The sequence below is a fragment of the Macrotis lagotis genome, chromosome X (assembly GCF_037893015.1).
Source record: "Macrotis lagotis isolate mMagLag1 chromosome X, bilby.v1.9.chrom.fasta, whole genome shotgun sequence".
NCBI lineage: Eukaryota > Metazoa > Chordata > Mammalia > Peramelemorphia > Peramelidae > Macrotis > Macrotis lagotis.
This window is the reverse complement of record NC_133666.1, coordinates 397,307,934-397,320,823: the sequence shown is the minus strand read 5'-3', so window position 1 is coordinate 397,320,823 and position 12,890 is coordinate 397,307,934.

Here is a 12,890-nt window from a genome sequence, read left to right as displayed (position 1 = left end):
TAGGCATGCTCATCAATTGGGGAATGACTGAAGAAGTTTCATATATGAATATAATGAAATGTATTGTTACATAAGAAATGATGAGCAGAATAGGCCAAGCTAATATAATAAAAATCACAGTTCTACCTAAATTAAATTACATATTCAGTATAATACCAATAAAACTTGCAAAAAAACTATTTTGTTGAGCTAGAAAAATAGTAATAAATTCATAAAGAGCAACAAAAGGTCAAGAATATCAAGGAAATTAATGAAAAAAAGGCAAAGCAAGGATGCCTGGCCATATCATATCTAAAAGTTGTATTATAAAGTAATACTCATTGAAACTGGAACTGGCTAAGAAATAGATTGGAGGATCAGTGGAATAGATTAGATATAAAAGAAACAGTAGTAAATGGCTATAGTAATCTACTATTTGATTAAACTCAAGGAATCCAGCTTTTGGTAAAAAAAATTCACTCTAACAAAAATTGCTGGGAAAACTAGAAAATAATATGGTAGAAACTAAGTATAGATGAACATCTCACTCCCTATACCAAGATAACGTTGAAATAGATATAGGATTTAGACATAAAAGGTCCATACTATAAGCCAGTTAGAACATAGAATTAGATTTCAGATCTATGGAAAAGGGAGGATGACTAAGCAAGATATAGTATTATGAAATGCAAAATTGATCATTTTGATTCATTAAATTAAGAAGATTTTGTGCAAATAAAACCAAAGGAACCAAGATTAAAAGGGATGGAGTATGTTGGGAAGCAATTTTCACAGCTAGTGTTTCTGATGTACTCTTTTCTAAAATACATAGAGAACTGAGTAAATTTTATAAGAATACAAGTCATTACCTAATTGTTAAATGATTAAAGGATATGAAAATGCAGTTCTCAGATAAAGAAATTAAAACTATCTAGAGTCATAAGAAAAAAAGTTCTGTCATTATTGAGTTGAGAAATGCAAAATAAAACAAATTCTAAAGTAAGCAAACCAAGGAAAACATTGGACACCCTAACAGCTACATTGTATAACGATGAACTATGAGAAACACAATGATAAAAGATTATTCTAAAAGACTTATAATTGAAAATACATCCAAAGAAAGAATTGAGGAGTCTGAATGCAATTTGAATCCTATTATTTTCTCTTTTTTAATTATTCTTTTTGTTCTGATTCTTCTATCATAGCATAATTTGTTTAACATAATTGTGTTTATTTAATCTATATCAAAAATGCAAAATAAAGTAATTAATACCACCTCCTATCAGATTAGCCAGCATGACAAAAAGGGAAAATGATCAATGTTGGAAGAAATGTGGGAAAACTGGAATGCTAATGCATTGTTTATGCAGTTGTGAACTGATCCAATCATTCTGGAGAGCAATTTGGAACTATTCCCAAAAGATAATGAAATTGTCCATACCCTTTGTACCCACAATACCACCATTAGATCTGCATCCTAAAGAGATCATATAAGAAAGGGTAAAAATCCACACATGTACAAAATATTTATAGCAGTTTTTTTTTACAGTGACAAAGAATTGGAAATTGAGGAGATGCCCATATCTTGGGAAATGGAGTATTGCTGTTCTATAAGGAATCAGGAGCAGATAGGCTTCAGAAAAGCCAGAAAGACTTGCTTCGACTGATGTTCATTGAAGTGAGCAGAACCAGTAGAACACTGTGAAGATTAACAGCAACATTGCGTGAAAATCAAGTATGATGCACTTGCTCAACTAAGCAGTACAATACTCAAGGAAAATTCCAAAAGACTTGTAATAGAAAATACTATCAACATTCAGAGAAGGAACCAGGGAGTTTGAATGCAGACTGAAGTTTACCATTTTCAAAATATAAAATTTGTTTTTGTTTTATGGATTTTTCCCTCTTGAGTTTTTTTTCTCCTTTTTGTTCTGATTATGCTTTTGCATTATTAATGTGGAACTGTGTTTAACATATTTATACAAATATAAAGTATACTAAATTGCTCTCTGTCAGGAGGAGAGAGGAAGGAAAGAGAGGGAGGAAGGCAGAAAAATGTGAAATTCAAAACTTTTAAAAAACAAGTGTGGAAAATAATCTTTATAAGTAACTGGAAAGATATATTAAAAAAAGAAATGATAAACAGGTGGGTTCTAGACAAACCTGGAACAACTTATGTGAACTGATGCTGAGTGAAGTGAACAGAACCAAGATAATATTGTACAAATTAACAGCAACACTGTGTGATTATCAACTATGATAGACTTAGTTCTTCTCAGCAATACAGTAATAAAAGATAATTCTATAAGACTTGTGTTTGAAAATGTCATCCACATTCAGAGAAAGAACTGCATCCTGAATGCCAATAAATGTCTATTATTTTCTTTTATTTTTTGTTTTTTCCTTTCTCATGATTTTTCCTTTTTGTACTGATTTTTCTATCATAGTACAACTAATATGTTTGACATAATTATGCTTGTATAACCCATTTCAGAGTGTTTTCTGCCTTGTGGGGGAGGGAGGATAGAAGGATGGAAAAATTTTCACAAAATTGAATGTTGAAAAGTACCTCTACATGTAATTAGGAAAAAAAACAACAATGACATTTTGTCATTTATCTGATTGCTTCATATAATGAATACTTTTTCAGTTTTTGAATAATGAGAACAAAATATGTCTCCCTTAACTTTTGTTCCATATTTTTAAATTTTTGTGACTTTTAAATGATCTCTGATGCTGGTTTTGGTCATAATATGGATCATTCCTTTCAGGAAGCTAAAATATAATTTTCATGAAGATCTAATTGAATTTACTTAGGAAATTTCATAAGTTTTCTTGCTTCATCTGGTTCCCTCTCTTTACTAATAATTTTCCTTTTTAACCTTAATTCTAAGTACTCCTTAAGACTAATGGTGAAGGGAGCAGCTAGTTGTGCAGTGGATAGAGCAATGGCCCTGGAGTCAGGAGGACCTGAGTTCAAATGTGACCTTAAACACTTAAAAATTACCTCCTTGGGCAAGTCACTTAACTCCCTTGCCTTGCAAAAACCAAAAAATAAAATAATAAAATAAAAAATAAGAATAAAGGTGGAGTAATGGAGAGAAAATAGGAGGGAAATTACTTAATAGTTCTGCCTTTTTTCATCATCCAATATCATTGTCCTATACACCCCTGAAACCATGATCTTATGCCCTTTTTGATCTTCCTCTTGCACTTATTATAGCTAAATAAGCTATATTTCCTGTCCTTAAAATTCATTAGCATCTCATTTCCTTCTGAGTTTAGTGTTCCTGGCAGTATTCTTTTAGATGCAGTCACTACTTTGTATTTACTCATTCTCTTACTTATTCTTTCCTTCTCTATGTCTTCTTTTTCTAAGTTATAATTTACTCCCAGTATGTCCACTTCAGTCTCTTTAGTCACTTTTCCCTTTCCTTCTCATCAGAAAGACTGGTCATATGAATTTCATTCTTTCTAACTTTGCCCCATCTTGGACTATCTTCCTATATATCCTTCTAAACTATGATAATCTTCCTTTTCTTTGAAATCATTAAATCTGACAATTCCAAAATTTACTTTTTGAGTGCGACTCTTCAAAGTTTTCTCTTCATTTTCTATTGTAGCCTTGAAATGGATGGGTCTTTTACTCCCAAAACTCATTAATTTAAATATTACAACTATTTCCTACTTACTGGTGAGAATCAAATGTAGAAGATTTTGTCTCTTTAATTTCCATCAATTTTTAAGGAGCACATTTTATATCAAAATCAGAATTGTGGCAAGATTTTGCAGTGATATATTTTCAGTTTGTATTAGTCAAGATATGGTACACATCTGTAATTTCTGAGAAAGATGAAGCTAGTAGAATACATGAGCTTGGAATTCTGACCTGAAATATTGATGTTTGTTCTTGGTTCTCAAAGAAGACCATAATATCAGGGAGGTAATGCCATGACAAGCACATCAATTGAATTTCAGTGAGAGGGGTGCTGTGCTAAGTCTCCAGCCTCACTTTCTTCCCTAGAGTCATCTGTATTTGGTGGCCAGGTATAAATAAATATGACTGGAGACAATCCTGGTTGTGAGCCAATTAAGTTAAGAAATCTGCCCAAGGTCACACAGCTAATGTATGTCTGAGACTAGATTCGAACTCCTATCCTCCTGACACCAAGATCAGTGTTCTATTCAACTGCTCCATCTAGCTATCCTCCTAAAATAATACCTAAAGTGGATTGGGAATCTGCACTTAGCCAGTCACCAATAGAGTGAGCTCCTGGAGGATTGGGGCTGTCTGTTTGCCTAAGAAAAGGCAGGAAAAGGGGGCAGCTAGGTGGTTTAGTGGGTACAGCATGGGCCCTCGAGTCAGGAAAACCTGAGCTGTGTGACCTTGGGCAAGTTGCTTAACCCCATTGCCTTGCCAAAAAACTAAAAGAAAAGAAAAGATAGAAAAGGCAGAAAACGTTGATAAAAGCTTCCATGTATTTTATTGGTATAATTATATCCTTAAGTGGCTCCTTCATTTAAAACTGGGCTAAGAAAGGAAATCCCAGTCAAAAAAAAAAAAAAAAAACGTTTATATTAAGTGCATTCCTACTTCTCCACTCAGTGCCCTTTTTTTCCACAGTTGCTGACCGCCTTTTATCTTGAAGTCTCCTTCCCTCTTCCCCTCCTATCTTTTTAAACTCTCCATAATGTAATTTTATCAACAACAAATGTTTATAATCTCCAAGAACAGAGAGGAATGCAGGTTTATATAGGTGTGCATATGTTTTCCCTCTAGAGAATTTAGTCTGCTATCTAGCACTCATAAGATTATAGGATCTTAGGTTTTAAAGTTGAGAATCTCAATGAGTAGTAGGGCCACCAATCACAAAATTTGGAATCACTCAGGAGGTTGGTTCAAATGTCATATCCAGCAATTAATAGAAATCCCATTATGATCAAATCATTTAACCTTTCTGAGTCTCATCTCTGTGCCCATTTTAGTAAAATGGTAATAATAAAATTTGTAAAACCCACAGTGCCAGGAATATCAAGAGAATCAATTGAAATCATGTATTTAAAGGGTTTAAAAGTTTATATAATATGTGTCAACTATGGAGATGATAATAACCACCATTCAGCATTTTCATTGTTACTCAAATGCAGTAATAATGGTAAATGATATTTCTGTAGTAAATTGAAAAATTCTTCATATTTATAAAATCTCTTTTATATATGGAATTCAGAAAATTAAATGATACTCCTGTTTTACAGATGTAGAATCAGAGACAGAGCGGTTGAGTAACTTGCCTGAGATGACAGTCATTTCAATTAATACCTAAGATAGGATCTGAACCTGGGTTTCATTGACTGCATAGTATTCTCTTCCCTTCTATGTAGTCAAACACCATTTCTCATCTGGACAATTTAAATAAATGTACTTTTTAATGAAATAAGTTCAATATTATGGATATTGTTAAAGGCATAGGGGTAGGGAGGAAGATGTCATCTCAAAATAATCTCTAAGTAAGAAATGAAGTTTCCCCAGGTGATATGCATGCTTTCACCTTTCAGTACAGAGGGCAGCCTACAATTCGGTAGGGAGAAAAGCATTAATCTATTTAAAACTTCTATTCATTCCCTTCCCCTATCCCACAACCTAGTGATTTTGTGTGATATTTCAACATTGCTCATAAACCTGCATACAGAAAACTTGGATCACTTTGAAGTTTGAAATAGAATCTGAAAGCATTGAAATATTCTCAATTTTCTTTGAAGAGATAATCCAACAGTCCTACAAGTGTCCAAGATTAACACAATTAATAATTGTGGCCACACAGCTTTGAAGTCTTTTACTACTTCCAAATTTGTCTTAGAATCAACGGTAGAGACAAGTAAAAAAAATGTTTGATCATTATACTGTATTTGGAATAAAAAAAAATATTCCTTGGTTTACTTTGTTTTTTATTATTTCAGAACATTCTGTCTCTCTTTTAATGAGATTTCCTCATTTAGAATTAGGAGGAAATAAAATTTTAATGTACACAGACTCAAATCCAAACTATAAATGAGGGTTACTACAAATCTTGACTCTCATGGGGCAGAGGAATAGAGGATGAGGTCTGGAATTTCTGCCAAGCACTGAGGTAAAAAGCAGAATTTATTAAGTATTGATCAAGATAAATTTTAATAAACATTGCAACATTCACTGAAATACAACTGACAAATTAGCAGATAATTTTCCTACATTTGTATTTAAGTAGCTAAAAAGTATACCAGAAAAATCTACAAAAATAAAATAATCTCTCAACCAATGTTTTGAATAAAAATCCATCAAAGCCATTAAATTTAAAATCTGACATTGATAAATTAACACAATGACTTAAATAACAATCAGTTTGGGTCATAATTATGTATTTGGGGAGTGTTTCTTACTTTCCCTATGAATTACTGATTTTATTTGATTTTGTAAATGTGGCTGATAATAGGAGACCCATTATGCATGGTAAAAATATTATTATCTATCATGGGATGGAAGTACCTGAATATGAACTTGAGTCAATGAACTTAAGCTGGATGGATTTCATCAGGATTTTACTAACGTGTTACATGACATAGTTGGTGGGCAGCAAATTCATGTAACTCATTAAATTAAGCCTTGGCATGAAGATGAAAATGGCCACCGAATAGCTGATTAAATAATGTATCACCCGGTGCTTCTTTGCTACTGCTGTAGCAAGCATCTGGGGAAATGAAGTGGGTTACTTGTGTCAATCAAGCAAATCAGAAATAAAAAGAAATGTTCAATTAATCATGGTATTTGGCAATAAGTCCTTTGAAACAGAAAGGGAAAAAAAGCCTATTAATAAGAAATCATTATGCCTTCAGTTTCAGTTGACAAACAATGATAAGCTTCCCAGGGGAGGCTATGTATGAAAGTTTAATAATGAAGTTTCCCTTGCAAATTTATCTAAAATCATAACTACCATAACATTTTAGTGTTTTTTGAGAATTAAGACCCTAAGGGCTTCTTCCAAAGAGATTTTCTTCTTGGCATTCACTGAGTGGGCCAAAGTTAACAGCACGCACCCTATCTAGTTTGCTGCCAACTGCCATCATAGCTACAAAGCTTGAAGCATGTACCACATCCTGGTAAATCCCCCATATCAGAAAGCTTTCCAGGGAACCACCAGTGGTTTTCATGAGCACAGCTTCCCCCTCCTTTCTCTGCTCACCCTCTCATTCCCCAAAACATAAAATTCTGACAAGTTTTTTTGATTGATCTCACATGCTCATGTTACTTGCAACTTCTTAGTCAGTTTAGCAGGTTCTCCAGGAGATTGGGTTGAATAGTAAGAGGGTGGAAGTTTGCTTCCTGGCCTCACAAAACTGTAAAAATATTCAAAAAGAATATAAATGAAACAAGTTTTTTAAAGTTTGGCTACTTGAATGTTATCTACAGAAAACCTAACATTTCATTTATTTTTTTAGAAGAGTTAACTTACCAGGCAACCATAACAGAAATATATCTCTTCTTAATTGTTTGTCTATTGTAAATGGTCACATCTAGGCATGCTCAGTCTGCATTTGCATGGGGGGACTCTGAGAGGCCTTTGGAGTATATTCAGATTACTTATTTTGGAGGTCTATCACACAGGTAAGGGAAGCTGATTGCTTTATTTCAGTGCCATTCTCTTTCAACCACTCACTATAGAGGGTGAAAATCAGTTTACTCACAGTAAAGAATCATGAATTCAGTCAATAAGAGGAAAAAGAACTTTTACTTGTCCTGTTTCTTCTCTTTTATCTTTGCTCTACAAATTGAGTTTAGTAGAGCTTGTTTTGTTTTTGTTCTCTGCTCTTTTAACTCCTCAGTTTCGGGTGTCATAAGCAATTTGCATAGAACCCAAGAGTTGAAGCCACTATGACCTTGGAGCCAGGACTGTGGACAAATGCAACAAGCCAAAGTAACTTGGAAGCCTTAAGAATTCAGACTATCTTGAAATTCACTGAGGGTTTGGACTCAGAACTACAACTGTTCTTAGAGAAATGGAGCTAACTAATGAAAGTAATCCTCTTCCCTTCCCCAGAGAGTTAGTGCAAGGGGGAAGGAGACTATACCTTTCACAATGGACTACATTTGGTTATTGGTGATTTATCTTTTGAATTAAATATTCCTGTATAAAAGGCAATCTGACAGTTAATGGCTGTTGGAACTGGGATGCAGGGGACCACACCCATACAACTAGAGTTAGAGAGAGAGAGAGAGAGAGAGAGAGAGAGAGAGAGAGAGAGAGAGGAGATTGGATCAATGGCACAATTTCCTTAAGAGTATCAAAAGTCACTGAAAGGGGGTGAAATCAACCATCTGACTTTCCAAGAACTGAGAACTACAATAATCTGCATGATACTATTCTACTATGTACTTATATTTTCATCTCCTTGGTGAGTGAAGAATCAACTACTCTACTCTGCAAAACTTTGATCCTAAAAATTGATAATGTGAAGACTTTAAAAATGCTATGCACTGAAGAAGCCATTAACATTGCATCAGAATAGAGAAGAGAGAAATGTTTCCTATTGACCCTTTGATTCTGAATATCCTGAGAATGTATTTAGTTTCACTTGACCTTATTTACATACTAAGAACTGAACAAAATCCCATTATCCTATTTTCTCTCTTGCTTTAGATAATAATGATTTATATATCTCTCATTCTTGAATATCTTTGAAGAATAACATAAAGAAGAACCCTCTACAATTTCTATCTGGTTTACAAATGAGACCTACCAAAGGGTGTTTAGTTGCTGATTTTATGAAATTAACTAAATATTTAAAGGCAATATTATCAAATATTGTACTTGTCCATACAAATATTGCAAAGCATTTGCATAGTCAATAACACTTTGTATATTTAAGTTAACAAATATTTGTGGGAAGGAGGAATGGGAAAGAAAAAGAGGAAATGAGAGGTCTTTACTATGATAGCTACAGGGTGGTTCAGGAATCATTTGTGAATAACATTGCACATAATTGTTACTTTTAATTCAATAAACTTTATAAAATCTGGCACATTTAATGTTTATGGTTTTAGGACTGATTTTTGAAACTTCTTGAAACAGAAAAATACATATTTTTCAAAATTTAATCATTTATCAAGATAGCTGAACATAAAAAACAGTTGTGAAAAATGCAATATATTATTGATGAAAGTGGGCTCCTCAACATACATATACAATGTGCATAGCATATTTTATAAACATAGGGCTATAGTTAATATTTTATTGTCTTAGAAAGAATATGTTATTACAAAAATAAAATATGAGGACACTTCACATTAAGAATATATATTTTTCACTACCAGGAGTTTGTGACCTTTGAAAGCTTCCTCCTCTTAAGTTATAAGACAGTAATCTTAAAGTAGTAACCTATAGTATGCACAATGCTGACTATTATTTCTTTTTATCTATCTATCATTCTACCTATCTACTGGTCTATTGAAAGCAATTGTAGGTTTAGAGAGGTATAAAGATCATCTGATTCATTATGAAGAGAATTCCTTTGTATAAAATAGCTTTTAAAGATGCCAAGGACAAGATACAATTGGGAGCTAAATATAGGGACAAGATTACATATGAATCTTAACCAAATTGCAATTTTCCTACTATACAAATCAGCAATAATATTTATAAGTCTATCAGCTGTGATTTTCCAGTTGTCAGTGCATAAGGATATATATAGTAGTAGCATTATTTCTGGTTCTTTGTTAAATACAATTGTATTCTCTTAAAGGAGTGGATCTTTCATGAGAATGGTTCCCCAGAGGGGTAAATGAAAAGAATATTTGGATGTAGAATTCAGATAGAAAATGCCAACTAAATTTAAAAAAATGAATAAATAAACAGGCCAGTACTGTGAGCAATACTATCAGTGAATTATATGTCTTCAAAATAATCATTTAAAATTAAATTAATGAGAATTTAGCTACAGTTTTATCTGGTAAACAAAGGTTCATATTTTTTTCTTGTATGTGGTTCTGAGACAGCCAATACAATAGTTTCTGAAGATCTGAAAAATAAATACCATAAAGAGAACAAAGATGAGGCACATATTAGGGGTGAATAAGCTAAAACATATAACTGATAAGGAATTTTGTAGAATAGACATTAAAGATATCACCAAGCATAATATAATGGGATTGAAAAATGACCTACACACAAGGAAAGTGTGAGGATGATAGTTGTTCAGAAAAACTACTTAAATGAGATCCTAATATCAGGAGAAAGCAAGAAGCCTCCCATGTTAAGTGGATTTTCTATGGCAAAATGATGGCAGAACATTTAAAAGAGGAATGCAGGGCAAAAAAAAAATTGGAACCTTTGTGATCAACAATTTCAGAGGAACATATAAGTCAATGAGATCATAGCTTCACTTGAGTGTTAGAATAACTAGATCTACTTTTCAAGTTCCAGTGGTCAAGAAGGCAGCTGAAGAAAGCACTTTGGAGAATTTAGAGCTTTGTTAGATATCAAAAAATTCAGGAACCTCCACCACATTCTAAGGCATCACCAGATGTCTTTTAACTGAACTTTAAAGATTGCAAGAGAGAGTGAGACTGATGACTTGACACATTAATAAATAAATAAATTTATTTATTTGTTTTTTTTTTTATTTTTAGGTTTTTGCAAGGCAGTGGAGTTAAGTGGCTTGCCCATGGCCACACAGCTAGGAAATTATTGAGTGTCTGACGCTGGATTTGAATTCAGGTACTCCTGACTACAGGGCCGGTGTTCTATCCACTGTGACACCTAGCTGCCCCTTCACTGTGCCACCTAGCTGCCCCAATTTGACACATTTAAAACCAAATAATGCACAAATAATAAGATATCATTCATGCCATTTTACCATTTTTAACTATCTTGTGATTTTTTAGCTATTCTTGTGGCAACAGTCAAATGTCAAAGCAGCAGATGTGGGTATACTGGAAACTGCAGTCACAGTCTTATGCACAGGCAGTCCAGACTTTAGAGTCTTTTTTTCTGTTGGAAGCACCAATGGCATTCAGTTGTCCCTTGGATGTCTGAGCAGCCTTTTTAAAGCATATCAATGCTCACTTCTGGTGTGAGGAAGAAGCTGGGAAAGGTGCCTTAAAAATTGTCTTATTTCCAGCTAAGATGATGGAGAGAAGGCAAGCATTATGCGAAGTTTTCCCTCAGAAATAATATGAAAGAAGCCTCTTAACAGAAATTCAATCAACAAAACCCAGAAAGAGAAGTTAGGAGAAGAACATCTAACAACAAGGTCTGTCTCAGTGGACCATGGGTGAACCAGGAGCAGGGAGCAGACATCCAGCCCAGGGGCAGTGGCAGAATGAAGTCAAAGATCCAACCTTATCACGAAGACTTTGACTGTGGGAACAGAGATCTGGGGAGTCCTAGCGGGCCTGGAGGGTGAGATCCAGAATAGATGGTTTCAGAGTGCAGCTGGACATAAATCCACTCAGCTCTAGGCTGTGAGCTCCATACTTTTAAGAGCCCTCTTCCCAGAACAAACACAGTAACAGCCCTCCCAACCTCCCCAGACACCAGCATGGGCAGCAGAGCTCCTTCAGCTGAGTAGGGAAATTAACATTCTCTCCCCAGGGTACAGACCAAATTGTTCAAGGTTAAAAGTATCAGGCAGTGCCGCCCACCTCCTCCAGGTCTAAGAAGAGGGCCTCAAATCAAGGTCACAGATACTCCAGAGAAAGTAACCAGCACCCCCTACTAGCAAGCCCACTTGGAGCTACTAAACCCAGTCAGCAAATCCTCTAGGGTTTTCAAAACCAAAGGTCTATGACCCAGCCTCCCTCCCCCCCACACACACACAAGATCTTAGGAAAATGAAGAAAGCCTAGCAGAAATGGAGGCCCATTGACAACTACTTTGGAATAACAGATCCTAACTCAGAGAGATCTAGAACTTCTGAGAATATGAATTGGTCTCTAGTCCAGAAAGACTTCTTAAAAGAAATCAGGAAGGAATTTAAAAATCAATTGGAAAAATTGGTAAAAAGATCAAGAGAAAATTAACAATTTGGAAGAGAAAATTAATATCTCACAAGAAGAAAAGAAATACTTGGAAAATACAATTAGACAAATACAAAAAGGAAATAATTCTCTCAAATCCTCAATTGGCAAATGCAAAAGGAAAATAATTCTCTCAAAACTACAATTGGGCAAATGGAAATCTCCTGCAAAAATATAATTGACTAATTGGAAAAGGAGTTAAAAAAGGTAAATGAAGAACATACTTCTCTAAAAAAATGGAATCTATGGAAACTAATGATTTCATAAAACAACAAGAATCTGTTAACAAAACTAAAGAATTGAAAAAATAGAATAAAATGTAAAATACCTCATAAGTAAAACCACTGACCTTGAGAATAGAATGAGGAGAAACAGCCTAAGAATCACTGGGCTTCCTGAAAATATTGAAGAGAAAAAAAGCCTGGACTTAATATTACAGGATTTAGTGATGGAAAATCGTACTGGCATCTTGGAACCAGAGGGCAAGGTATTTATTGAAAGAATACATCAATTCCCTCCAGAAAAGGATCCCAAAATGAAAACATAATGGAATACTGTGGCCAAATTCCAGAACTATCAGGTAAAAGAGAAAATCCTGCAAGCCATCAGAAAGAAACAAGGAACCACAATAAGAATTACATAGGACCTGACTGCATCAAATTAGGGAATCAAAGGGCTTGGAATGTGATATTCCAAAGAGCAAGGGAACTTGGACTGAAGCTAAGAATCCATCTTCAGGGGAAAAGTTGAACATTTAATGAAATAGGAGACTTCCAACTTTTTCTGATGAAAACATCAGAGCTAAATAGAAATTTTGGACATCAAATAGGAGAATCAAGAGACACATGAAAAGGTTAAAAAG